The 27,907-nt window shown below is 41.1% G+C and overlaps 1 long non-coding RNA gene across 1 annotated transcript in view; it reads right to left on the bottom strand.

Moving 5' to 3' along the window:
* Positions 1-3,050: 3,050 nt before the first annotated feature.
* Positions 3,051-27,907, bottom strand: part of LOC125334483 — a 144,089-nt gene continuing 119,232 nt past the window's right edge. Inside the window, exon 3 of the long non-coding RNA XR_007207148.1 lies at positions 3,051-3,111. This is a non-coding gene — a long non-coding RNA (uncharacterized LOC125334483). The remainder of the gene's footprint in view (positions 3,112-27,907) is intronic.

Genomic DNA, 27,907 nt, shown 5'->3' with positions numbered 1-27,907 from the left:
AATGTTTTACTGTGCTACAAATTTACAGGAGAAATCTGACTTCTGTATAATTGCTTATTTGACATTAGTGTCTGTGTAACTGAAATCACATTGAGCTTTCAGCTTGTCAAATATTTTGTGTTTTTCCACCTGTGAAACATTAGAATTAGCCTGACTTTTCTACTTTAATCTAGCCCAAGTGAAATGTCCCTTCTGATCTTCTTGGCTTTAGGTATTGTTTGCACCCACAGCCACCTACACTGTCCTCATGAGAAGCAAATGTCCTTCTCAAGGACATGAGGCACAATCAGTACACCAGATCCAGAAAAGAGAGAAGCATGTTTCTCAGGTTTCTCAGCATTTCCTGTGCAGTAGAGGAAACGTGATTACAAGTAGCAGTATTTACCCAATTCTAAGGTAAAATAAAGGTTAAGAGAGTCCCCCTTCTAGGACATAAGGTCATCACTCACATGTGAGTGACCAGTATCCATCCCCCTCTGCATGGGATTTCCACTCCAACACATTCTACTTTCAGTACATGTGTGACTATTTGGATCCAGCCAGCACAAAGAACCTGCAACAGACTCGTGCTAGGCAGAAGCTTGAAGCAAGCTAAAAGAGCACCCCTGGCCTGCAATTAGCTCCTTCTCACCAAGGCATCTACTTGAAAAAAAAAATTTGAGCTGAAGACCAAATAGATTGGCATGTTTAGCTGCAGTCAAAGGTGAACATATCCTCAGCACTTACTACAGTTTTCCCTCCCAGTAACAGGTATTATAGCCAAGAGGCTCCAGGCATTGGTATATGAGCCCACTATAACACCAAAATAATCAGGCTGTAAGTATTCTAAATTCTTATTTGAATGCACTGCTACGCTGGTAAGGGATTTCTATTTTAAATTAACAACAAGGACAATATGAATAAAGATGATTTTGAATTCATAAAGATGAATTTACTTGGATTAAAGCAATAGGCATGCAAACATCTGACAAAGCTAAGCTTCAGTTATCTTGCAGCAAAAACAAAGGCAACAGCACAAAACCACTAGAAATTAGGTTAAAAAAGACAGTGTGAAAAGAAGATCGAAAAAGGTGAAAACCAACAGCAATGAAGGTTAAAACCCATTCCACATACTCTGCCTTTTCATACACATAACTCACTGCAAAGAAAAAAATATTATCTCCCACCAGTGGAATGGCTCATTGCCTCAAGGAAATGCAAAACAATTACTGTTACAGAATAAAAAAAGACCACAGGATATGGGGAGGAATACTGCCCCCCCCCCCCCCCCAAAAAAAGCCCCAAAATACAAAAACAACCTTGCTGCATACAAATGAATGAAAACACACAGCAAAATGACATCACAAAACCCAGGGTGAAGTGGTGTAACACAAAGACTGAGTGTTCCCAAGAAAAAAAGGAATATTCTTCCCAGCTTAAGTTTTGCCCACTCAAGCTAGCAGCCCATGCAAAAATCCAAGGAACATCTCATGATGCTCTACCTGTGCCTCACACAAAAGAAAATAATTTCATAATGCATGGCAACAAAGGAAGCACTGATTCTGATTTTTCATTGTTATTATAAAGTAGGAACTATTTCACAGAACCCACTGAATTACTGTACCAAGACAGAAACTCTGCAGATGTAAAATGAAGTTCAGGCTTGAGAGCAAACACTGACTCCCTATTTTTTAATCCTCCTGCAGCAGAAGGTCTTTTGTTATTAATACAAGGTAGGAAAACAAAAACAGCAAATCACTTTTGTCCATCTTTTCAGTTTATGATTAATATAAAACAATTTACACATCCTTTTTTTTTCCAACACTTTTTTGGTGCTTATAGCACTTCTGTCACTGATCTAACATCATGGAATGAATATTTTACAGAAAAAACAACACAAGTGGCAGCACAAAGTTTGTTTCTCAGGCAGGCAAGCCGCCATCCCTCAGAAGACAGCTGAGTCACAGAGTATATAAATAACTCTGTCAAGAGAATTACTCAGTCTCACTGTGAAACCACTCAGGAGAGCCAGAAAGATGGGGACACAGCGGATGTTATCAGTGCTCAAGAGGTGCCCTTTCTCCCCACATCATCTGCAACAGCTTTTGCCTCTTTCCAGCAGCACGAAGGCAGACAGGAATGTCTTGTTCACAAGTGGAGGCATCAGGTTTTGTGAGAATTCATTAACTCTATGACATTTTACAAATCTTAATGGTGCTGGGAGGTCACTCGAGTGACCACGTGTCACTTAGAAACAGTCCTGTGAGAAGAAAGGGAGCCATACACAAACCTGGTGAGGATAAGTGGAGGGTCAGGTCACATCCCACCCAGCAGGAATTCCCTGCTCTCATCCACAGCACAGCCTTTACCTGCCCCACCGTGAGCAGCCAGAACACACCGAAGAGAAACTCAAGGTCACTTGTACCGGTGGCAGCAGAGAGGCACAGATTTGCTGGCCCACATTCATGGAAGCACATAGAAACATTTGCCTGCATCAAATACTGCTTTGGGGAACAGGCTTCTTCTAAATTGATAAAAATATACAAGAATTTTGGTGCATTAAACTATGTAAAACTTAACTCATGATCTCAGCATCTTATACAAAAATTCAGATGTACATACACACGTTCTTCAGCTAAGGCTTTCCTTGTACCTTAACTCTTTCTTCTTTACATCCAGAAGTAACAAAAAGGCTTTTAGGCCTGTCCCTAGCACTTTATCTGGCCAAACCCCCTGGTACAAAGTCTAGGGAAATCCACTTCATCACTGAGACAGCCATACCACTGACAACATTAATACAATATTTTCTCATCTGTTGGCACGCTCAGGGACCCAAGGCTGGATGAAGATCACAATACTTTATATAACCTCATAAAAATATGCAACATAATGCACTAAAGCATCATTTTTCAAAGTGTTCTGTTCTTGATTATGTTTCTTCAGGTCTGCTTGAGTCTCAGAAATTCCAGTCCTCCAAAGAAATTCTGGAAAAAAGCCCCTGGCCTAAATGCAAAGTTATGCCATGAACTTCTGACAGGTAAAATACGAGGACTCCTTTGAGGCCCATCCTGAAGGCTGTGTGCAGTCACCACTTCCACTGACTTCAGGGAGAAGACTGATGGAAAGATGAACCTAAAAAGAAATGTAAAGATTCAAAATAAAGATGCAATTCCAGATGTACTTTGGCTCTAAAGACATGTGTTGTGTGACTTGAACTACTTTAACAGAAGAAACTAATTCATTGGTTCCTGGGCTGCCAAATTTTGTTCCAAATCTTGTGATGCAATATGAACAGCTAGAAACATCAAAACATGTTTTCCTCTCCATCTGTAATCCATCCTCCTTGGTAAACACCATTAGAGACTTGAGTCCTCAGCTATACCAATTTCTTATTTTTAGCTGGAGTAAATGTAGACATAAGCATAATTCATGGCCAGATATTACTGTATTTCATTTTCTTTTGACTAAGGTCAAGTCATCCATAGCCCAACGCCCTGTCTCAAAACCAAAGCTTTCTCTGGGTAGTAATGCTTATTATTCTTTTTTTACCTACTCCCTTGCCTTCCTCTATCCTCTCCATTTTTGCAGCAGATATTTCTCTATTTTCTATTTTATTTTACACTCATTTTACATCCATGTAATTCACAGCCTCAGGTAAGGATCAGAAAAATTATACTGAAGACCTCCACATTGATGACATTTTCTTTCAATTTGATTTCTATAGAATGAAAAACTGGGTTTCTTCCTACTGTCATCACACTACCACAACACAGCAAAACATTTTTAGGCTTGAACTGAAATATTAACTTCTCTCCTGTATGTTAGGAGTAACTGGTGCCCTGGTGACAATGTGAACGCAGAGAGGGGCAGGCTGTGCTGCCAAGGTTGCTCGCTGGCTGTGGGGCTGGGAGGTTCCTGGCTGCATCCCACCGGGAGAGCAGGATGGCCGGCAGCACAACGCGCCTTTCACAGTTATCTCCCTCTCACAGAAGCCCAACATCCATGAATACAAATGAAGGGATACGATGAAAATAAGTTTGTTTGTCATTGAGAGTCAACTGTGAATGACTAACAATCAATGAATAACCCAGTGGGTGTTTCATTACATGGCCTGCATGTTAGGTTTTTGAAGACTAACCTCTCAAAACATATTTCCATCCTCTTGGCTCCCTATGAGAGGATAAACATTTCAAAGAAGGCACTGTCTCCTGCAGTATTTGTTTGTACAGTGCTCTAGCACAATGGGGCTCTGTTCTCCAAGCAGTTCTTAATGACAAGTTCAACACCCATTTCCTTTTATAATCACACAATAAACAGTTTGTGTTTAGTCTTCTGCTTTCCTGGTAGGTGAAAGCTTTACTGATCAGATCTCCTGTTGGTTAGTTGTTCACCTCAGCAAGAATCCCCTTGCTAGGTAAGAGAGAAACAAGAAATTGTTTTCCTCAGCAGCTGCATTCTTGCTTGTGTTCACTTCCATACATAATTTCAGCTAAAGACTACTTCCTTTTTTCCTCTAAGAGAGGCATTTGTTCAAATTCACTTTGAGTGATGAGTTGAACTCAAGTGAAATTCTTAGAGAGCACTTCATCTGTGAATTCTGGTCTCTTTGCTTTGCACCTTTGAAGATATGTCTTCCTGAGTTGCCAGTGATCAAGATTCCAAACTGAACACTTACTGTTACAAGTGAGATGTTGTTCTAAAGAGCATGTCTGCAGCATTTCACCTTTGTGTCTCTTTATATGAAGCACTCTTAGACAGGTTGACTCCCAGATGCACCTAGACTGTGCTTTGAATCATCACAGTTTTTTGTTAACAAAGTGACTTAAGCCCTGCTTGTGTTTCTAGGCTCGGAGACCTGTTTTTGTCTAACAAAAACCCCCAGGAGCAGCTCCACTGCAGCAGCAAACCCCCAGAGAGCCAAGCTCCAGCAGCACCCACCTTTCCTCCGCCACGGGGAGGAACAGGTGATTCTCTCCAGCAGGGCTGGAAGAAGCTGTGCAGCGTTTGCCAGGGCCACCTGTAAATCCACCTCCTCTTCTGCCTTTTTTGCTCCTCCATCATTTTTGTACTGATAACTGGCGTGGCCACTTTCATTTCATAGTGGCTTAGTGCTAATTGGTGTTGGAAGGCAGATTAAAATCTTTAGATAAACTGTACCACCCTCCTACAAAACTGGGCAGTTATTTATTAATAACACAAATGATGTGAGGCAGTAGAGGAATCTGCGAGATTTAAGACTTACAAACTCTGGATTTGTACCCTTTTTTGGGTATATTACTGCTGGAAATCCTGCTAAATAGGAAAGAAATTCCCAACATGCACTGAAAAATGTGTAAGTTGAAGAGCAAACCTGAAAAAGTTACAGAATGCAATAATGTTAACTTTCACGAACATGTGAAGGGTGGGGATGATGGACTTCCAGAAACACTATCTGGCCACTTTTGCAAGTTTGAGAGCCTGGAAAGATTAATAAAGGTAACTGGCTTACATGGCTGAAGGTGCTGCTACAAGTGCCAACTGATAATATAAAGGACAAACTACTTGTTCTAAATGCAGCAGAGGCTTTGGAAAAGGAAAAGGGGCTGAACAACATCTAAACAGTAAGGGAAAGGAGGGAGGCAATAGGGCAAAGAAAAAAAGAGAGGATACTCTCTATTTTGGTTTTGCCTTACACTGACTGTAATGTTTTTCTCAAGCTAGACCACTTGTCAATCTATCTCAAGAACAACATGAACAAGGCTTTTCAAACTCTGGCAACTCATTGAAGTTGCACCTTTTACGGATGAGTGTCCATGGAAATTCCTCCTGGTGCCCACTGTTACACTTCACACCGGACCCTGTAGACAGCATTGCCCCAGATGTGTCACAGTGAATTAGGACATCAGTGGAGAGCAATGAGCTCCATGAAACCAACACAACAGAGACAGAAATAGCCCCCTGAAAAAGGCAACCTTCACTTCTCATCTGCCTTAGACTCACTGTCGAGCTGAGACAGCTCACAAAAGTATCAGTTTAATCACCTGTAAGGATAGTTTTCATAAAATGGGCAGCTGGTTACTCTCAGTGAGTCTGAACCCACCAATTTATTTCATGCTGCAATCAAACATTAATGGGCTTCTGTTTCAACCTGTTCAGAGCAGAAATGGTGACTGAAAGAGATAAAATTGCATTCCATCATGGGTCTGCACAGCCGACGAGGTCCTTTCATCTTGCAATCACTTTTTTTCCTTTGTGGTAAAAGGAAAGTTGGGATCTGTACAAACTTCAAACATACTGCATTCTCCAAACAGGAACTTCCCTGTCAATTTATCATAGATTTCAGCCTCTTGATCTTTTCTATGTGTCTCATGATAAGACCCAATGCCAAGAAAGACTTTTCTTAAAGGGCCAGCCTATACAAATAAGCAAGGGGATTTTATTTCATACCTTAAGATTAGATATGCATTATTGACAGGATCATTAATTATATATTTTGGATTTAGAACCAAGATTTGAAAAAAAGCACAATATTTGAACATACATAATTGCTATCACAGCATACAATCTCTTTTTTTTATTAAGCACAGACCCCATTTCCTCCTTGTATGAATATTTTATTCTGAATACATGTTCCAGTTATTTGGCAATATCTCCTATTCCATTTCAGCCCTTATTTTGAAAGAAGGAAACTCAGATGTGAAGATTTCTTACTGATGTAATCTAGTTCTACTTCTAAATCAAAATAAATTCAAAGTGCGATGTCTTAAAAAAACCCAAATCCTCCCAGCTCTCTCCAGGCCTCAGACCCACAGGCTGGGGGAACTGCAGGCACTTCAGGCCCTGGATCATCTTCCCAGACCCCTGTAAGTCACAGGGCAGGACCTGCCTTGCCATGGTTTGCAGAATTGCTGCCAGCACAGAACATCACATTGCTGAAGGTTTTTGCACGGCAGTGAGTTGATCTGCAGCCCTTGGGAGAGCTCTCTCTGCAGCTGTGTGTACATGTGCATCATCTTCTCTCAGAACAGCAGCAGAGAAGGAACCTCTACCAAGTTTTCAGCCACCCTAGGGAAACTGCACTATTTTCTAAGCGAAGGCTTTATCCAAGACTCCAGAGAGATTCATCAAAATATGAACCAGGCTGTTATAAATGACCCAGATCCGATATGGAAATGAGTTATTAAAATTTACTGAGAACTCTATAAAAGTGGCAAAGCAAAGAGGGACAGCACTGGGAGCATGGCTGGGTGCCAGAGGCTCACCCACAGAACGGTGATCCTGCCTTTTATACCCCTGTGATTGCATCAGCCTGATGCATATTTATTTATGGTTTTGCACAGTCTCACCCCCTTGTCAATCTTTTGGGAGCCCGCGCTGTTCTGGTGCTGTGGCCTCAGGGTCCTCACTGGTTGGAGTCCCATTCCTTTTGTGGTGCTGCCTTCCAAGTCTGGCTGGCAACAGCCCGGCCCTTTGCACACCCCACAGAACTGATGTTACAGCACACAGATCATCCAGCCCCTGTAAAACCAACCCACACCCAGAGCACCCCAGCAACATTAAACATTTCAACATATCCTATCACCTTGATATTTCCCCTGGGAAAGTATCATAATATCCAACATCACAACTCATAACTCATAATATAACCCATAATTCATACAACATATGGTGAAAGCCAACTCTCAGTAATTCATCTATAACAATGCCAAGCAATGTAGATGTCCAAAAAGGAAGATTATAAACTTTTGTGGACATATGTCCCACCATGTTGCCCTTGTGTTCCCCTTGTGAAGAGCTCTGGCCCAAAGCCTGGCAGGCAATGATGAGCTGTGTGAGCCAGGGCACAGGAGGGGCAGCAGATCTGCAGGGCCAAGGGGCCGTGATTCCCCTCAGCCTCACCAACTTCTTTGTTCTGTGACAAAAGGCAGCTCTCGTACATTAAGGTGAACAATGGTGTATGTCAGGCTTCCTTCACATAAAATTAGTCTTGCACTAAAGGATCTTTGGGTTATTTTTTTCCTTCCATGGAATAAAGAAGCTGGTTGCTTCCCACAAACACACACACAACTTCCAAGCTTAGGCAAGTACAGCAGAGGCAAGAGATGATGACCCATGCTCTAATCTTGTCATTCATTCAGCAGTGACAAATATATATAAAAGCTTAATTTTCAGAACCACAGCTAATAGTCCAAGCTCAGCTGACACACCTTGAAGATGCAGATTCAATACCCCAAGCTACCACATGGGATCTAGAAGTGAAGACCTGATCTTCAGCCTTCCTGTTTCACCTCCCCACTGGTGTAACAGGGAAGCCACCAGATGCTGCATCAGCCTGGTCTGCTCAAACCAGGGCAGTGGAGCCAAAGCAATTAATGACTATGGGTAACTATAGAAATCAGGTGTAACCAGCTGCTACATTAAGTAACTGAGAGCAGAGAATCTGATATTCTACTATTATCTTGCATTTCATTTCTCTAGGTATGACTACAGTATTTAATAGAAAAACTTTAAAGTTACTGAGACTGAGAAAACGGGATCTTTGATGTCTTTTATGCTTACTTCATTCATAGTGTAGATGCTAAACCTCTTGCTTTAGAAACTGAAGACTGCTTCATTATTAAATGGCTGTGCATCATGGCCCTTACAAATCTCCATTAAACTGAGGATTAGGCAAGGGCTGGAACAGATAGACAATATATTTTCATTCAATCTCCTTTAAAATAATGATGCATGGAACTTCATGTCATTACTCTTTAATGGTCTTAAGCCTATTTAATAGCACAGTAATATTCCAAAAAGGAAAAGGGAATTATTTCCACATTTAATTTTCATTGCAAAAGTGAATGTGGCTCTTTCCATGGCAGATAAGCAGCTAAAACTGCTTGGTACCTTAACTGGGGTATGACTGCATTAGCTCTGCTACATTACAGCTGGGCTAATGAAACAAAGCAAAATTATTAGCTTCAGACTCCCTGGAGTATCAGGAAGTAACATTTGGCTTGTTTCTAGGGGTGTCCATAGGGGCAATGGGATGTGCAGGCGATGCACCTGGATGAGCTCAAGCTCGGCCTGTGTGACTGAGCTGGCTCCCTACACATCCTCCCGTGCACAGGTCCTGTGTGGGGCTGCACGGGGAGCCAAGGACTGTTATGGCCCTGGCCATGGAGCCTCTCGTGCAGCAAGAGCTGGGTATTGCCAAGGGAATAATTACCCTACCAAAGCTTTGTTCTGCCCTCATTTGCACTGATGGAACTCTGTGTGAATGTTGTAGATCCACTCCTGCTGCACCTCTGTAAAAAGGAGTTGACACTTGGGCTTCCCAGTTCCTGCATCTCAAGTGGAAATAACAAGTTTTTTCCTCCTTAAAAAAAAAAACAAACAAACAAAAAAAAAAAAACCAATCACAATCCACTAGCTGTTATTCTAGGAGAGTCTCCTACTAGTTAATTTAACTCTAAAAAGATGGAGGTTGTGCAATTCAGAACACAAAGGGTATCTGAGTCAAGGTTCAGAATCTTTCTTTTAATGTAATAATGTGATTGATTTTTCCCCTCCTGAGGGGTCTTACTATATTCATATTTCAGGTTTAATTATCTTCTCCAGGATTGTTAGTACTTCCACAAGTTTCTTTTCTCTAAGTTCTACTTATACATACTGGGGAGATTAGACAGTGTTTGATAACCTTTTATAGCCAAATGACTTCAGCTTCATGTGTACAAAAATCTGAGCTGGGGAAGGAAGAGAAGTTGTATGAAATCACTAAAACCAAGTGAAGCACAGCAGCTCTGCCCCCGTCCTGGTACATGAGCTCCACCAGAGAGAAGACTCACATCACCCAGGCAGCAGCAAAGAGCCTGCCTATAAACAGGATCCAAGAGATATTACATAGATGTTTAATATAAAGTTCTACTCTTCAACAGAAAAGTTGTCTGTGGACCAAAAATCTAGGGTTATTTGCACTAGGGATATTAATCTAGGCTAAGTGGCACTGTAATCTAAAATAGTTAAAGATTTTTCCTTGCCAGGCTGCACTAGTCCTTAAAATCTAAGAGCATTTCATTGACTTTTCCCAAGGATTTTTCCCAAGGATTTAAGAATTCATTAATTTTTATCAGATATGCTATTTTCAGCTACGAAAATGCTAAAACACCTTTGAACACATAAGAAAGATCATAAATGTATATAGAAACAAATAAAACTAGTCAGGGAACTTCACTATGTTAACACACTGTGACTGGTTTAATAAAACATGAGTTTGCTCTTCATGCAAATAAAAATAATATTTGCATGAGGAGCAAATAAAAATAAAATAAAATAAAATAAAAGAATAGAATAGAATAAAAATCGGTTGGGGTTTTTTTTCCTTAACCATTAATTAACGAGGTTGCAACAGTATGAATGATTTACAGTGACACGCTCTGAGAGGTTATACATGGTGAGAAATGCCTTGTCAGATGCTTCAGTATTTGTGTTGAGATGAATGGCACATAATGTGATTCACATGCTAACAATGAACATCAATATTTAGTACTCCCTGCAAAGCCACTGGTATGATAAATTTGGCCTTAACTTCGTATCTATCTGCAGACTTGCCTATCAGCTATTTATGTAAAGAAATATTTCCAGAGAACCCTTATCAAGTATATTTACACCTCCTCACTGCTTTGGCAAGAACTTTTACTTCTCCTTGGAGCTGTGAGCTCCACTCATCTCACTTTACAAGGCCCTGAAGTCCATTGAGGCCAGCCAGGCTTGCAGCATCCTGGTAAGAGCCCAGCACACACAGAGTAACCAGCAAGGCTGCTGGGCAGACAGACACCTCTTACATTTATACACCTTGCTCTCCTAGCAGCTCCTCCACGACAGGGAGTGTGGACTTGGCGATCTTGAAAGATCCCTTCCCACCCCAGTTGTGTTGTGATTTCCCTCAGGAAAGGCAATGAGACAGCAAATGCAGTTCTGATAAAAGCCATGGAGAAGGTGCCACAATGCCAAGCACTATCACACAAATCAACAGATGGAACACAGTCAGCAGCTACATCCCTATCCATATTCTTCCTGCAGTTTTGTAGTGTTGTTTCTTGCCACCCAAGTCCCTTTCATCCTGTGATACATTCATGATGGTGCCATTCTCCGTGACTGGGCTCAAAACCTTACTGCTTTGTAAGGTCTGAACTAATCCTGTGAAGAATTCTTTGAAAACCACTATTAGGATGATGTATGGCCTAATTTTGGTTGCTATAGTATTTAGAGTCAGACTTATGACTGGGCAAACAATCTCCCACTCACTTGAAATGCAGGAAAAGCTTTCAGTGCTGCAAGAAAAGGCTTTCTAGCTGAAAAGTCGTATTTTAAAGTTTACAGCTCCTGCTTCTGGCTCATAGCTGCTACAGCAGCACGGAGAGGAGAGCCAGCCTGGCAGGGCTGTGCAGAGCCCTGGCTGACACTACTCCAGAATTCTGCTGTAGCTGCTTTATGGGATGAATGTAGCAGCAGTTTATTACCAGAAGTACCAAGCTGCCATTTGAATTTGTCTACAGTTTTAAAAGCAGCACGTTTTTATTAAGACAGAAATGACTGTGAGGAACCAAGTGCATTTTAACACAGGCAGTGAGATGTAATGCAAGAACACTGTGCAGGCCTTTATGGCTGGAAATAGACACCATTGCTATCAACCTTTTCTGTTGCCTTCCATCAAGTTTAACGTGCATAACCTTGGTGGCAGAGCCTCATCTCACACTCTCTGGCCTTGGGGCCGTATAAACAAAAAAAAAATCAAACTGAAGCCAAATGCCAAAGCAGACAGGAGAACCTCCTTTTCCCTCTTCATTCTATGTATATCTGTTCATATGACAGAGGGCCTCAAAGCACTACTGAATATATGCATCATACTCTATGAAAACCAATACTCATTTTACAAATGAACATAGGACAACTGAATTTAAAACCTTCCTCCCATTCTGAATGCTTCAGCTTATACACTTTAGCAGGATTTTACAAGTGTTAAGCACCAGTTTCAGAAGCAGCTTATACTTGTACCTAGCTTCACTGCTGTTCAAACAGACCTTTAGAAGTCATGAACTAGGTTCTCCAGAATTAGGAAATGGCTTTAAAACATGATTTTCAAGTCAAGCAAAATGCCCTATTATTAATAATGTACCTTAGACAAATCCAACCAAGCAAATCAGAATAACTCTCCATTGCTTGGATATGTGACAAATTCTTTTACATGCAGCCACGACTCTTCAGACTGAGAATGCACACGCAAGTCATTTAGTTCAGCTTCACGTCCTTTCAGAACAGAACAGAATCTGGTTTTAAGAGCATACCTACTTAGGACATACTAAACTAGCTAATGAGCTTAGCGTTGCTTCTGCAGATTTTCACCATCCTGAAGCATGAGGTACCTGTGCCTTACACAATGCATATGGTTAATTCAGTGATTTTCAGTGAAATCCTTAAATGTTTTCTTCAGAAATCCACAACACATTACCCAGAAGAGACTGTACTGACAGACTTCAACCTTAAGGACATTTTTATTTATTTTTTTGTTTCCTCCTTTTTCTACTTCAGAGGTTTCCCCAGTAGTTTTAATCTGTAATAGAATATTAAGCTGTATCTCCTGTAGCTCTGTTGGTCACAGTTACTGATAAGATTTGATTCCTACTGTTCTTAAAATGCAAGGGACAGGCTTTGCTGGGGTGTGCTTGACCTTTCCAAAGCCATGGCCTGGTAGGAATCGCGTTGATTGCTCTAACCTGTCAATGAGCAAGAGCTGCAAAGCCAGCAGGAGATCACGTTCTGATGCCTGTAGTTAAATAGCAGCACCTCAGGAGAGCACATTTATGAAATATCTGAAGGGCTGAAAGGTCACTCTCACTGAATCTCCCCTTTCAGGGGAGCAAGAGTTGCCATTTCCCTGCCGCTCCTCTGGCTGGGCAGGTTGTACCACAGCAGCCTGGATCTGAAGGGCTCCAGGCCGCTTTAGAAGAGAAAGTATTGTCATAGATACGAGCTTTTCTCCATTATGTGTCATACTTAAAGCAACACTAAACTTCTGGCAGAAATTTTAAAAAACACCAAGGGTTGGAACTCTTTAAACCGGCAGTAAGGCCCAGCCGCCTTCTCACACAGGTTCACAGAGGTCTCCCACCCTCTGGGGCCAAGGGTCTCCAAACACCACCCACAGCAATTCAAGCTTTTATCCCTCAAACATCCCATACTTAGAGCTTGAAAACCTTCCAAAACTTATCACAACATGCCAGGAATCAAAGCATCCCTGCAAAAGTTCAACCAAGGCAGCTCTGCACACCCACAGAGCTCTCATCACACCCCACTGCTCTGGCCCAAACCTGGCAGCCCCGAGCTCCTGCCCCGCTCCCTTTGCTGCCAGTTCCTGCAAATCCTCGGCAGCTCCACGGGTGCTCCGTGCAGCGAGTGAGTCTTCACGGAGCGGAATCCGACTTTCAGGAAAAAAAGAGAGCAGAAGTCCCCAGCTGGAGTTATCTCTTGTGCCCCGAGCCCACAGAGCGGGATGGTGAGCGCAGGAGCAGAAAGAGCTGTCAGACATTTCCGAGGCACCGCTCTGAACTTCCCAACAGCCGTCCCCACGCAGGAACCCTTGTTCTGGAGCACAGGTTCCTCTCACCTTCCCTGCTGCCAGCTCAACAGCTCTCCACACACCCTGAGGACCAGAGTCCTCCTGCCTTTGCTTCTTTCTTTGTGTTTTCTCCCTGTTTCCATGCTGCACTGCTGCTGCTTTTGGGTGCCTCCATACCTGTTCAAATGACAGATGAAAATCAAATTGATACTGTGCCTCTGTTCATACACACTCTGTCCTTTGGATACTTCAGCTTACTTTTAGAGAAGGTACACTTAGAATTTCCTATTTTTAGTCCAAGTGAAGGGAGCTGGTATGGGTATCAGTCTCTAAGTCTGGTGTGATGCTTTTTAGACTACCCATCCATGAGCATAACAATAGGCACATCTAAAAGCTAAACAGTATTTTTACCATGAGCTGTTTTGTTGCCAGCTTAAAGAGCAAGTGTCTCAAAACTAGATCTTTTACTACAAACATCATGGGCTTGAAGTAACACAAATGTTTTACTTTTTAAATTTTTTTCAGTTCTTCAAACCTGGCATCTCTTGACACCTTCCCTGCCTTGTTTAAAAGCTTTTCTAATCCAGAATGGTACGAGAAACAGAATGCTGTAAAGTGCATACATTGAAGTCTGACTAGGTAATTTGGCAATAGTCTTACAATAAGTGTTTTTCCAAACCCACTAGTACACTTTCTCAATGTTCCAGTTAGTATATAAAAAATAATGCTTAAACTGTACAGCTTCTATAAAAACCTAGAGCAGGCAATGCACTCCTTGGCACAACTGCACATTTCAAAAATGGGATTTTTATCACAGTATTTCATTTCCAGTCAATCGAGGTCTGCATTCATAGATCATTTTGCACACACATTACTCAGCGACTGCTGCTTCTATCTCCAGTCTGGTAAATATTTTTGCCTTGTGCAAAGGATATATGAGCAACACAGCCAAGATGAATTCTTGCATTAGTCTTGCAGCCCAGATGACAGTGACATACAGCAAGATATTAGAGCACTATGGTATCAGAAATGTACAGTAAGCCTGTGTAAAGGATGCAGCCTAGAGTTTTATAGCATAAGACCCAGGAAAACAAAGATAAAAGGTACACTTCCACTGTAACATACAGCCAAGTTTAGTCATTCAGAATAACACACCGCATCAATTAAATTTAACCTATCAATTCTTCATCTTCCTGGAGCCAGCCCAGGTGCCCTTGATGACAGCTTGGCCTATTTCATGCAGTGCAACAGAGATCAATAAGGAGGTGCTACAGGGTAGTAGATGGTGCCCATGTGTCTAGCTAAGAAAAAAAATATGTAACTTAGCGTTGTTAGACTGTTCTACTGCTTCTAAATGGGCATCAGTACTCTGTAACGTAATCCAGTAGTAAAGGAGTGGAGAAGTTTGGCTCTTGAAAGTGTTAAAAGGCTGCTGTGATTTTCTGACGGGCAGCAGGATATTGCTCCCAGCAAGTTCCCAGTTACTGGGAGCAGGCTGGTGTCAGTTTTATGGGCACACCAGAGGCAGTGCATAACCAGTCTGTCAGGAGCAAGGAAAGCTTTGTTCTTCTGTACTGATGGGAAATCTTCATTTCTCTTTACAGGCATTAATCCACTGAAATCAGGCAAAATTAAAAGACAGAGTTCAGGTTAAGCCATTCTTTCTACAGCCCAGCAGTACAGCACGTACAGCATTTATGCCTCCAGCCTTATCAGCATTCAAAGCCACATCAGTTTAGCTAACAGTACTAAGATTTTTAAACAGCTAATGAATTCTGAGCATGGCCAGCACTACTTTAATTCAAATTTGCCTTATATTGAGTTCTCTCAGCTCAGCAAAGAAGGCAGTTTAATGTACAATTAAGGCTCTCTCTGCTATGTAAGCTGTTTTTATTATATCAAAAATCATAAATGAGAAGAATTAACACATTGGAGAGTCGGTCTAAGGTGATGAAGAAGAGGAAATTTTATGCAAAATACAGACTGTATCCAAGTTTCAGTCACCTTTAAGACTATGGGAACACCAAACAGCTCATTTAACATCTTATTAGTCAATTTGCTAAAATGACTTGCAGAAGGACCATGTCAAGTCATAGAGCTTTAGCAGAGTGACTGCTGAAATCCCTTCCTAAGTGACCTGTACTATCCTGTTCTTATTTGCAAATTTATATGAGATGTCATAAACATATATATAAATAACAAAGAAGCAGTCGGGTGATAGTAAGTAATCCATACAAATTCTATCAGAGCAATAAAATCTCTCAGAATTTTATCCTCAGGGCTCCAGATAACCTCATCCAGTGAGGAATTCAGTAACTCCATCAGACAAGAACCAGAAAGCGGGGTGGTAACTGGGTTTGGAAGCAATGCTAATGAAACTCTACAGATGCAGCTTCTCAAACAGAATTAATTTGATGAGAATAGAACACAGAGAATCATTTCAGGCTCATTTTTTGACATCTTTCAAAGTTAGAATACTTCCAAATTTATATGCTTGAAACCCTAGCAACTGCCTCAATTTTCTGGTGCAATATCTTTGTGGGTAGAATCCTGGAAGACAAAAATTTATTAGCACATGGCAGTATTATTTAATCTAACTTGGTCTGCAGGCTCAAAACACTTAATCTAAATTCCTACAGAATTAACCATATTTAGTGTTACTATGACTGAATTTTAATAACCCAAAATTAAAATAACTTCCAATTAAAATATGAAAAAAAATTTAAAAGACCAAACAGATTGAGGCATGAAGAAGCAGCACTGCTTTATGAAAGCTTAGTGGTTTAATGAAAAGCGTCCCACATTTTTTTCCCAGCAGAAATATTTTGAGGCACTCCAGTCCTGACGGTGTGATGGGCTTGTGTGGAAGTGGCAACATGGAAAATTTTCAAATAGGTGGCTCTCAGTAACACATTGGGAAGATGGACTGGAGAGAAAGGCTAAACGGAGGGAAGGATCTCTTAGAAGCCAAGGAGGTGTGGTGGAAGGCCAGCCTGGGTCAGTGCTCAGTGCAAGAGAGGTAAGAAGTCAAGGAAGAGCTGAATCCAGAGCAGTAGGAAGATCAAAGAAACTGTCTCAAAAGTTGTCTTAGCAACTGCACACAGTGCAGATCACTTGTGGCAGAAGACTCTCCCGTTTCAAAACGTAGACCACAATTATCTTTGCACTTACAGATCGAGATTAACTGGGACAAAGAGACTTTGTACATCAGGACCAAGGGGGATACAGCTGTGCTGGCTACTGTAATTTCTGCTGATAAGGCTCTAGTCACATCTGGTGAAAAAAAACACATCAGGAAAAAAATTATTGTTTTGGCATGTGATACTAAGAGTAAAGTGCCACAAGTTTGCAAGGGTGTGTTGCCACGCCAAGACGCAGAATCAAACAAAACATTGTCTCTTAGAGAAGCTGCATAACTTCAGGCATTATCTTTGCCATGAATGGCCTGTGGGAAGAACATCTCTCACTTACTTACACAGAAGAACTCAGGCTTCTAAACGGAGAGGGTCTGCATCTCCACATCGACTCATGCTGTCAAACACAACCACAATAAAAAGCACCAACCTATTTGGATTTCTTATTGACCGGTGTTCTACTGTGAATGGCATTATTTTCTTCCTTGACCTCAGTTCAGGGAACAATTTAGAAGCTTTTCAAAATCTGCTTTTCTATTATTCAGAGAAAGATTTGAATTTACTGAACAAGGACTGTTTTTACAAATGCTTTTTTTTCCTGGATTTTTTTTTTTTTTTCCCATCTTGCTTTTCTGTTCTCTCCCTCCTGTCCCAGGGTGGATGTGAACCTCAGGCTGCCTGAGTAGCTTTTAAACATTAAACAAAACACATCAGCTTGCCGTGTCTGTCTCAGCAGAAAGTCAATATTCACTCCAGGAGCAATCAAGCACCCAAGCACAGAGGCTTTAGCAAAAGGCTGTAAAAAATGTAGTAACAATGTCTGAAAATGCTTTGAGTAAAGGTTTTCTTGTAAACCTGCAGTTGAAACCAACTTTATCTAAGAAATTACAAAGGCCTTGATCAATCTGAACTAAATTTTGATATTACAAACTCTATATGTGGCCAAGTGTAATTTTGAGCCACGCAACGCACAAGGACCTTTTACCAATTTTACTGAATTCTAGTAATAAAGTTTTTGTGTAAATTTTGCAATTCTAAACCTTTGATGTGCTCAGAATTTTAGCTAACCCACATCTCAAGATCTTTATTGCTTCTATAAATGCAAATAGCGAGAAAAATACTGGTTTTCTAGCAGTACAGCTTTGAAAATCTTTACCTAATAAATAAACTCATTTTACACGTGTCACTCATCATGCACTGGATGACAAATGCTTTTTATCACTACCAATCTCAAGAAGAGTTTCAATGAAGAAACACCTAAGTCAAGAACAATACACACTATAAATGACCTTTTTTTCCCAGAACACCTCAAAAATAATGTAGTTAACCCAGCAAAGATTTTAGCCTTCGTCCTATGAAGGTAGAAGTGCTTTCTTTGTTGTGAAAAATCTGCATCAATAAAATGACTAAAGATTCTATAGACTTCAAAAAGAATTTGCATAGTATTAAATAGTCCAGATAAGTGCTACATGATTTCACCCTTAAATAAGTAATCTTGAGAAACATTTCGAAATCTGGGAATTGGGTGGTCACTGTCAAAGCGACATGCAGAGATGCAGAATAGACAGGAAATTGTTTCTGTGCTTACCCAATTCTTGCCACTGAAGGCCACAAGCACCTGTGTTCTCGGGTACATGCCAAGGTACAAAGAAGTGATTTAATTTCTATTTAATAGCATTTTGTTTCTTCAAAGGAAATGGCAGAACTAATTCTACTGTAATTTATCCAACAATTCAGACTTCCTAGAATGCTTTCCATTCTCAGCCATGCAGTGCTCCTGGCAAAATGGTGGGGAAAAGAAAAGAAGAAACTCACAGAAAAAAACCCAAACATTATGAAGAACTAGGATTTCCTGTAAGGACTAAAAAAGATTTTGTAATAGACTAGCACCTAACAAAGTAATAATTTCCATACATCTAACTTAAAGGCCAAATCCCACCATGACTCACGAGCATTTTCAGCACTCCCAGCAATTGAACCAAGTCACACCATGAAAAAAAACAAGTGCTCATGAGCTTGTAGAATGAGAGGCTTATGTGATCAGATGGAACCTATTCAAATTAAAGTGCTGTGAGGCAGGCACCTGAAACGGGCAGGTAGGTCAGTGAACATAACTGATTTTCATTTTTCTAAAAAAAGTAAGTCTTGACATTATAATGCAGGATTCAATAAAAGAGACAGAGACTAATCCTGAGAAACAGGAGTGGGAGGTGAAAACAGAACTTCTACCTGGAATGCAATCAGAATAGCAAGCATTCAGTTTTCCACTTGAAATTTAGAAAATAACTCAGCCTCAAATCTCTGAAGGTTTATTGTATCATCTAAAAAGTACTCCCCAACACCTAGCATTACACTTGCTTTCAGAGAGAGCACTATCTTAATTTACAGCCTATTCAATAACAGATGTAAAGGTTAGGATCTATGTTCTTGCAAGACACCATTGAAAATCTGCCTTCGGTCATTTTTAGGAGATGCCTTTTCTCTTTTTTCACCATTTACTCCATGTCTGTTCTTTGCACAGAAAAATGAGAAGTGTGTTTTAGTTTGATCAGTGGCTCATCCGCCCCAGCTTTGCTTTACAGAACCTGCCCCCCAGGTTCTGAGTACAGGTGATCTCAAAGGGGAGCCAGGCAGAGCAAGGGATTCATCAAGGGCGTTGTGTGGGTGGTGGGTCTGACAGGACTCCTGGCTGGCTGAATGCCACCTCCAATGGAACTGTGTCACCAGGACTGACTGACGGGCAGATATGATCATGGCAAGAGGCATAACTCTTTTAAATCAACGTTTTAAAAGATCACAGAACGAACTGAAGAATCCTCACCCGCCCATCAGCATCCCCAGTGCCACAAAATATATTTTTACTTGATAATGTTAATATAAACATTCTCTTTAAGACTTTTCAAGCTCAAGGTAATTGTGGGAAGCGCTGAAGGCCTCAGAAACACAAATCTCATTAAAATTTCAAGTAGTTGTGAAGAAAGGTTCATTAATATGAGTTAGACTGTGAGGCAGCAGTGCTGGCATCCTTGCTAACACAATCAGGTGGTCTCAGCTCAGAAGACTTAAATGTGGGAGAAAACAGCAGTAGCAGTACACTGGGTCTGCAGTGTAAACATTTATCATCAAGAAAAACTGATACTGTTCCCGACTTTCTGGGCTTTAAGTCTTATTGTTTGCAGCATTTGAACAAAAATGCTGGAAAAAAAAAAAGTCTAAAATAATGGGTAATGTGTAAACTACAGAGTCAAAACATTTCAGACAAGGAAAGTCATATCAAGGAAACACCAATTCCTCTTGCTTTCAGAATGTGTAAATATTTTACACTTAGCAAAACATTTAAATGCTCATAATTGCAATGGGTACTTATCCCCTGAGAGCTCAGTTGATTCAGGAACAAACATGTCAGCAGACATGCCTGTTCAAATATAACTTAAAAAAACAAGCGAGAACAGCAGCTATCATGGAAACAGTGTTATTTTACAACAGGTGTCATGGAAACACTCATTAGCCCCAAACAAAGCCACACCAAAAGAAGAACTTCAGCATCTTAAATCAGGATTTACAAGCAGTCACAGGCTCCAAATTATGATTATCTGACCCAGATTTACACAGCCATCTTGCACACAAGCATGACTATTCTGAACTCATGATGTTTTTAAAGCCAAACTTCTGTCTTGGCAGCAGAATTTAATCTCTCTTATTTATGGTTCTCCCAATTCCCCAAACAATTAGGTCGCAGCAGAAAGAGGGAGGCACCGACAGAGGCTGATGTCTCTTCCCACACCAAGCGCGTCGGGCACTCCTCCTTTCTGGCACTCTGGAGTCAGGGTGGCATCGCAAGGTCGTGATGATTTGTAGCACCAGAGGATTGCAGAAGCCTCTGGCAATTGTCAGAAGCCTTGGCTTCCTACTACAGCTCACTGAATTATTTCCAAATTTACTACTACAGCAAACAGCTGCCAAATAATCTCAGTGCCCACAGCCCAGAGAGGCAGAGGGGAGTGAATCAAGTTCAGAGGAGATGCAAAGTTTCTGTCTACACAAGATGTCACCACCACATGCACAGGTTGATTTACTTTTTAGTGACCCAAGTGCATCCTTTCAGTGCCTGATCATTCTGGAGGCCATGAGAAAGATGACACTTCTCCAATAACAGGTTAATTATAAACTTATATAGTAGGTGACAGAACACTGATGTTAGAGATCAAGATTCTCCTAATAGTTATTCAGAAGAAAAGAAAGAGTATTTCTGAAGCTTTGGTTAGCAACTGTTAAATGGGTGCAAAAGCAAAGCCTGAGTTAGAGACTGAGGGGCTGTGTAACAGAGAGTTACAGCACACCTGGAACCACAAACATCAGTTTTCAGCTCATGCTTCCTCTTACCTCTGCTTCTCCTTACTCATCTCTAAAGCAGAACTGCCATTTCTTACAATCTTAGCTGACACATTTGGAGAATTTTGATACTTGAGAGATATTACATGGTACCAGCATGAGTTGTGGTTGTGACTGAGGAACAGTTTCCCGAGTCAGGCAGTGGATGTGTCACCAGTGTGTATGCAATGGAAGCCAAAATGACTTACTGTCCTTACCCAGCTCATTTTGCTGCTGGTGTAAGAAGCTGTGGGCAGCAGCCAGGGATGGTCCCACCAGGGGCCTTTGGAGAAGCCAGTGATGACCTCCAGGATGTTGGGGTCGGGGGTATAGGGGACCCAAGGCCCACTAAGACCCCACTGAAAAAAAGGTATTAGCAGCATATGAAGGGGTTGGAGCTGCTTCAGAAGCAGTCAGTAGAGAAGCACAGCTCCTCTTGGCACCACAATGTTGAATTATTTGTTCCCAACACTGGTTTGCTTTTTCCCTTACCTGCTCCATAGCATGCTCCCTTCATTACATCAAACTCACTATTGTTTTTAAATAATGATCTACCAAAAATTTAAAAAGCATTTTATTAGATATTTTCCACTGATTATGAGCAACAAAACCAAAAAGATATCTTGAGTAACAATATATGTAATTTGAGTAGGTGATCCATATCTTCAGAAATGACAAACAAATAAGAGAGCTTGCTAAAAGCCATGTGTAACTCTAAAAATGTCCATACTAGCATAAAAACAAAAGCAGAATGAAAACCATGTAATTGCTGCTCCTTAAAATTGTATATTTCTTTTAAAAACCTACTCTGAATGTTCATTGTTTTCTCACATTAAATCACTATATTAATATCACATTAAATCACTATATTAAAATATCAGCTTATATATATTTACATGCAGCTCAGTGACTAACACGCATATAAAAATGAAAGTGCTGTTTGGTTTGGATAGGGTTTTTTAGAGCAGATTTTTTTGCATTTGGCAAGCTAAATTAGCAGTCTTCAAGAGAACATAAGAGAGCAGATTTTAATATGTGAAAGAAATTACTACAATTGTTAAGTGCTAAAATTACAGAATTGCCCGAACCCTTGCACCACCACTACTGCATTTCCTCTTGCAGCCTCCCTTTTGCAATAACCTTTTCTATTCTGAGATGGGCCTAATGGAAAAAGCACAAATATACTCAAGTCCCTTAAGCCAACCAAAGTCCATCTCAGCTAATTCTCTTCCAAGCTTCTCATATTTACCAAATTCAGCAATGCTGTGTGCAGTGCTGCAGGAATAAAAATGTCACCTTTGGCACTTTGCTGCTGGCACACGTGTTATGTCATCCCACGTGTTATGTCATCCCTTTGATAAAACATACTCTCCCTGCCTACAACATTTAAAAGTCTCTCCTACTGTTGCTATGTGTTTTTCCTCTTAAATGAGGTGTATGAAACAAAAGACATCACTGATCATTACCTGGTATTTTTGCTTTCTCAGTTATGAAAGAAGTTTTCCAATACAGCTGCAATCTCTGCTCCTGTAAGCCCAGCTCCACAAGTGATGAAGCCAAACTCGTCTGTCATTCATTCACCCTGAGAATTATCCACAGCAGCCTGGAAACAGCTCCTTCTCCTCCTCCCTCACCCAATTCTCTCCAATAGTGTTTGCCTCTTCCCTTTCGCTACTACTCATTTGGAGAAATTAACTCATTTTTAGCTCCACATAATTTCAAAAACCTTTTCATTTATCACACTCTGCCCGCAACACTGTTCTTCTCTGGGAGCAGCAGGGAGCTGCACAGCTACTTAACATACAGGGGTTTACAGGCTTGGCTGTTTTCTCCTAATCTAAGGCAAAACTACCCAAAACCTTCACGTGCCCCATGTGCCCAGCCCAGCTGCTCACTCCCACCACGGACACCAGCCCTGGGAGCCCTTTGCTGTTTTCACTGGCTACTCTGATCTCTGACTTTTCCTTCTAAAAGATATTCCCATTCAGGACATCTCCCTATGCCTCTCCCCTGCCTCCTCTGAAGTGGTTTTTCCTCAGTTCCCTTCCCTGAGTGATCCAGGTGACTACAGAGCTTCTCCCAGTGTGGAAAAACCCCACTCACACAACAGCCAGGGTCTGAGCTGGAGGCTTTGGAGCTCGACAGGACAGCACAGGGAGGAGGCACCCACACAGTCCTGGGGCTCTGAGACAGCCTTGCCTGAACTCAGTGACACCGAGGAACTGGACACAGAGCTCAGTGACTGCACGTCCTGAACAGCCAGGACACACTCACCTGGTGGGAACACACCTTGAAAAGGCGTTATCTGTCTGTAAAACTAAAAGGAAAAAATAAAAAAACAACCCACATTTTTTCCTCAATTTGTTTCAGTTAGGCGAGTGAACTCTAAATGCATCTGGACATGAGCACGTCTCTATCAGGCAAAATAATCTGAGGGAGATTTTCAAAAATTTATGAACAAAAGGTAGGGAGTTTTTGCAGGCACTAAGGATGGCTTTGGACACTTCTGTCTTCAGAAAGAACATTTAAACAGAGTGGGAGAGTAAGGGTCACATCCAGCAAATGAAAATATCTGTAATGATATAATCAGTCTGAACCAGGAGGCTGCAGAAATCCCATGTACAAGAGAACAGTTCTGGTTCAAATGACACCCTGTCAAAAAAGGTGCTGGCCTCCTAAACATACTAGAGAGAGACTTAGCTTTAAAGTTATTGAACAAAAAAGGGAGCCAAGAAGAGGAGAGGAGGCTGCTATGATGGAACACACAGGAACAATGGTCTTAGGGAACAGGTACCAGTTATTCCCAAGGGTTTAACAACTACAGCAGAGCCACAGTGACAGGCAAGGAGCTAGGTATGATAAGGAAGATAGATGGAAAACTTCCAAGGTCTAGTGGTCATGGTAGTATTAACTTTTAAATTTTCCTGAGGCTGCTATTTCAGAAAAAGCAATTCTAATGTATTAGGACTTCTTAAGAAACCCACACTTGAATGTAAATGATAGAAAACTGATCATAATCAACTGTTTTCTACAACAGTTGGGAATGGAGCAACAAACAAAGCATTTAACTCATGGTTAAAGACTGAGAACTACAATCAGCCCACAAACCACACCTGAGTAATTTTTGAGGCGTTAAATCACACAAACCTTAATCACAACTCACGCTGAAATTTCTGCAAGCTGAGCTTTGTAGCTGTCTCAGTACACACCTAAAGCATCATAAAACCTGTGAGAATCAGCAGTGAATAAATGAACGTACCAATAATTGTTTGACATAAAGGATCTAAATTCTTTCCAAGCATTTAGCCCTTGGGTGGATGAGGCCAACATCTAAGATAGGAATATATAAAAGAAAAGCAGAATTAAACATCAAATTGCAGAACCCTTATAGGCAGTACTACCTTTTTCCTTCTAAGAGGTCTCAAGAAAGAGAAGCCCATTCCCATCTTGATTCTTTGGGCCTGGTTCACACCACCATCACCCTTCTTTTACTGTGATCAGGTAGATTTAGGGACCTCATCTGGAAGCAGCCTTAATAAGGACCTCTCCTCTGTGCAATTTATCCATCTACGTTCTCAAATTTAAGTCATAATATTTAACACCTCATTCACACATAATGTCTGTGAAAAGAGATTAAAATAAACATCACAGAAGTGGAAAGTCTTATTTCTATTACAGCAGTGATGGTAATAGAAACCTCAGAGATAATGGTAACTTCCTTCTCCTCTGCAAGGCCACTCACCAGATTTTGTGCTGCTATCAAGGACAAACAAATGAGGGAAACCAGGAGGAATCCAGTTCCTAAGCAACGCTGTGTTTCTGTACCCCCTCAGGCTCTGGCAGAGGTTTCTCCTGCTCCAGGCTCTGAAACAGAAAGGTCTGTGGTCTGTCTGGGACGCACAGTCCGGCTTCCGACGGCACCCTATTAAATCACACTCTTCTTGGGCTGTTATTACTGACCTCTATGATGAAAATCATTGCTTGCCCTTTTTTCAAGCCCTTGTGTTTGTCATCTATCTACCCAACGGAGCCATCAGGGCAGTGAGCAGACCCTTCTGTGGCTGCACAAGGCCAGGCAACAGGAAGCCCTGAATTCAGAGGGAGGATCTCTGATGCGACTGCAATACAAAACATAACAGCAACAAGCAGCCTGGACACAAACCCAAATTTTCCTCCTGCCAGTTGCTACATTTGGTGTTTGTTAAGGTAAGGAGGGGGACAAAAAATTACATTTTCATAGTTATCACTAAGTATTTATTAATCCAGCCACAAAGCAGTGGCATAGACCACCAAAACATCACTGTTACAGGACAACAAACCAAACAAAAAATTGTTTTTCCCTAGTACACAAACACACACAAAATGCATCCTCTGACTGCATAAAGTTCCATGAGCAATTCTGCAGAAGGATTATTTTGTCTTTGTGCAGTTGCCTAGTGATAACATTTGTCCATCTGTTGCAAGGCAGATTTCCATATCCAAAGGCACAGTACACACTGCCGTGTGCTGGGAGGGAGGCAAGGTTCTTGCCTTGCAGATCAGCCCATTGATCATAATGAAAAATGGCAAAATGCCAATAGTTCATGCACTGAGACACCTCAAGGATTCACAGCTGAATAGCTATTTAAATAATAAACCCACCCTACTTCAAGTCATACTTGGAGCTAAGTATCACCAGACTAACAACTTTTTCAGCAGTACAATGTTCTTTATAAGTAATAAGCAATGTAAATTTTTGCAAGCTGAAGCTTAAAGCCGTAACTATACAAATAATCACTACATATAAAAGTAGACCTTTTGACCTCAGTACAGTTATTTCACTCAGAGGAATACTTCTATTTATGAAGCGTTTATTTGTTCTGGCCCCACTTCTTCTAATGATGGTCTGCTATAATCACAAATGGATGTGGGGTTGATTTGAACGATTTCTTTTGCTCCTAAAATTGGTATTTACATCTAAGCATCAGTGCACAAAGTCTAAGTTGTTCCACTATATGACTTTAACCACAAGGAAAGGAGAAAATGCTCTCCAAACAAAATTTCTCCTATATATTTTATGTTTTCACAGCAGAAACACCCATTAGTAAATGGAAATTATCACCTTCCTATTAATCTAACCATTTGCCAATTACAGCAATTGAACAGATGTCATTAGCGAGCCTGGGTTCACTCTGGGGAAAGCACACCCGCTCCCTGAATCCTAGACACGTGGCATTTCCGTGCTCACCCTGGTTTTCAGGAATCCCACGTACTCCTGCCTTTCTAAACTACATCAACAAAACTGTAGCATTCGGTTACAAGTGATTAGCACCAAAGAAACACAGGATTAACCTTTGTGGAGATGCTTGCATCACAGGCAAAGCACAACACTCTCAAGAGTTCACCACTAATGACTTTAACCCAGTCCAGATGAGCCAGCCTTCAGGTGGTTAAAGCTAATTTAGATTAGATGCTAATTTAGGTCTGGGCCTCTCCTGTGAGCAGTTTGTGCCAGATTGAATATGGTGCTCTTGTGATATGGGATTACAATCGAAAGAATTAAGGAGCAGCTACCTAATTAATTTCAGTTACTGGTATTTAAAGACATGCAGCTGTATGCAAACCAGCTCCCCAGCAGCAAGGAGTGCAATAACGTGTCCTGCACAAAGCTACTGAGTGCCCATAACGTGGCCACATTCCCAGGCATGCATTTGCCTATCTGAGCAGCACAGGCAGGCCCCTCGTCCTCTCTCTGGCACAGCGTGAGAGCCCATCCTGCTCTCTGCCCAGAACACTGCTGCAAGTGAGGAATGTAGGATGGGCAAGAAACAACTGCAATGAAATGTTAAAGATATGAAAAATGCAGTTTTCCAATTGCTTAATATTTTCCTTCCAACAGCTCTACAGCCCCCCTGCCCAGTGCAGGCCTCTGACACAGCCTGGAGGATTTGTTACTGAGCTGCATTTGGTACTTATAAACTTCAGAGAGAGCAGGCAGTGAGGCTCGTGGTTTATTGCTGCTTTAAGCCCATTGTAATCTACAAAATATGATCAGTTATTGTGGAAACTCCCAGTATTTACAGCAAATCCATTTTTCTTTGTCAACCACTTTATGTGATATGAGATGTTAGACACACAGACTGAGTCATTTTCTCATTAGCTCAGCCAAGCATATACGTCTTTTCCCATCCACTCCTTGAATTTATGTTATGAAAAGATACATATTTTGCAGCAAACCATTTTCTCTGCATGCTAAAAAGAAAACGAAGTTGGAGACTGAGAAGGGGAGAAAGGGAACAGTTGAAAATAATCTGAATCCCAGAACACATTTAAAGGGAAGAACAATGTATACTTCTATTGGGAGATAAGCCACACTGAGCTTATCAAAAAGACAGTCCTTGGATGCCACCGTTTGCATGTGGTTTGAAGATAAAGAAACAATGCTGCTTTCTTCTGCTTTCTAATCCTTCAAATGTGCAGCTTTAAAATATCCCATAATTTAAGTATGGATTTATGATCAGAAATCAGGTACATTCATTTTTTACAGCTAATTACATTCAGAGTGATTAAGAACCAATATATTCCAGTGCTTTTGGAAAATAAGTGGTGAAGTTCTAGGACTATTTCTGCAGTCCTGCTCACCGGGCTCGCAGTCAGGATTACTGTACCCAACACAGCTTTGCAAAACTTTACCCATAGAGTTTTGCTGCATTCTATTTATTCAAAATGAATACAGTTTGAATTTCATTAACTGCAAGAAACAGATAATAAATCAGGAACTACCTTTGTAACATTCAAAGACAGAAAACCCAAGGGTGTCTCAAAAAAGCAAAAGACTGAAATTCCAAGTACCAGATTTCCAGCC

Source organism: Corvus hawaiiensis, chromosome 16 (assembly GCF_020740725.1).
Source record: "Corvus hawaiiensis isolate bCorHaw1 chromosome 16, bCorHaw1.pri.cur, whole genome shotgun sequence".
NCBI classification, from domain to species: Eukaryota; Metazoa; Chordata; class Aves; order Passeriformes; family Corvidae; genus Corvus; species Corvus hawaiiensis.
This window is presented reverse-complemented; position numbering and strand designations above follow the sequence as displayed.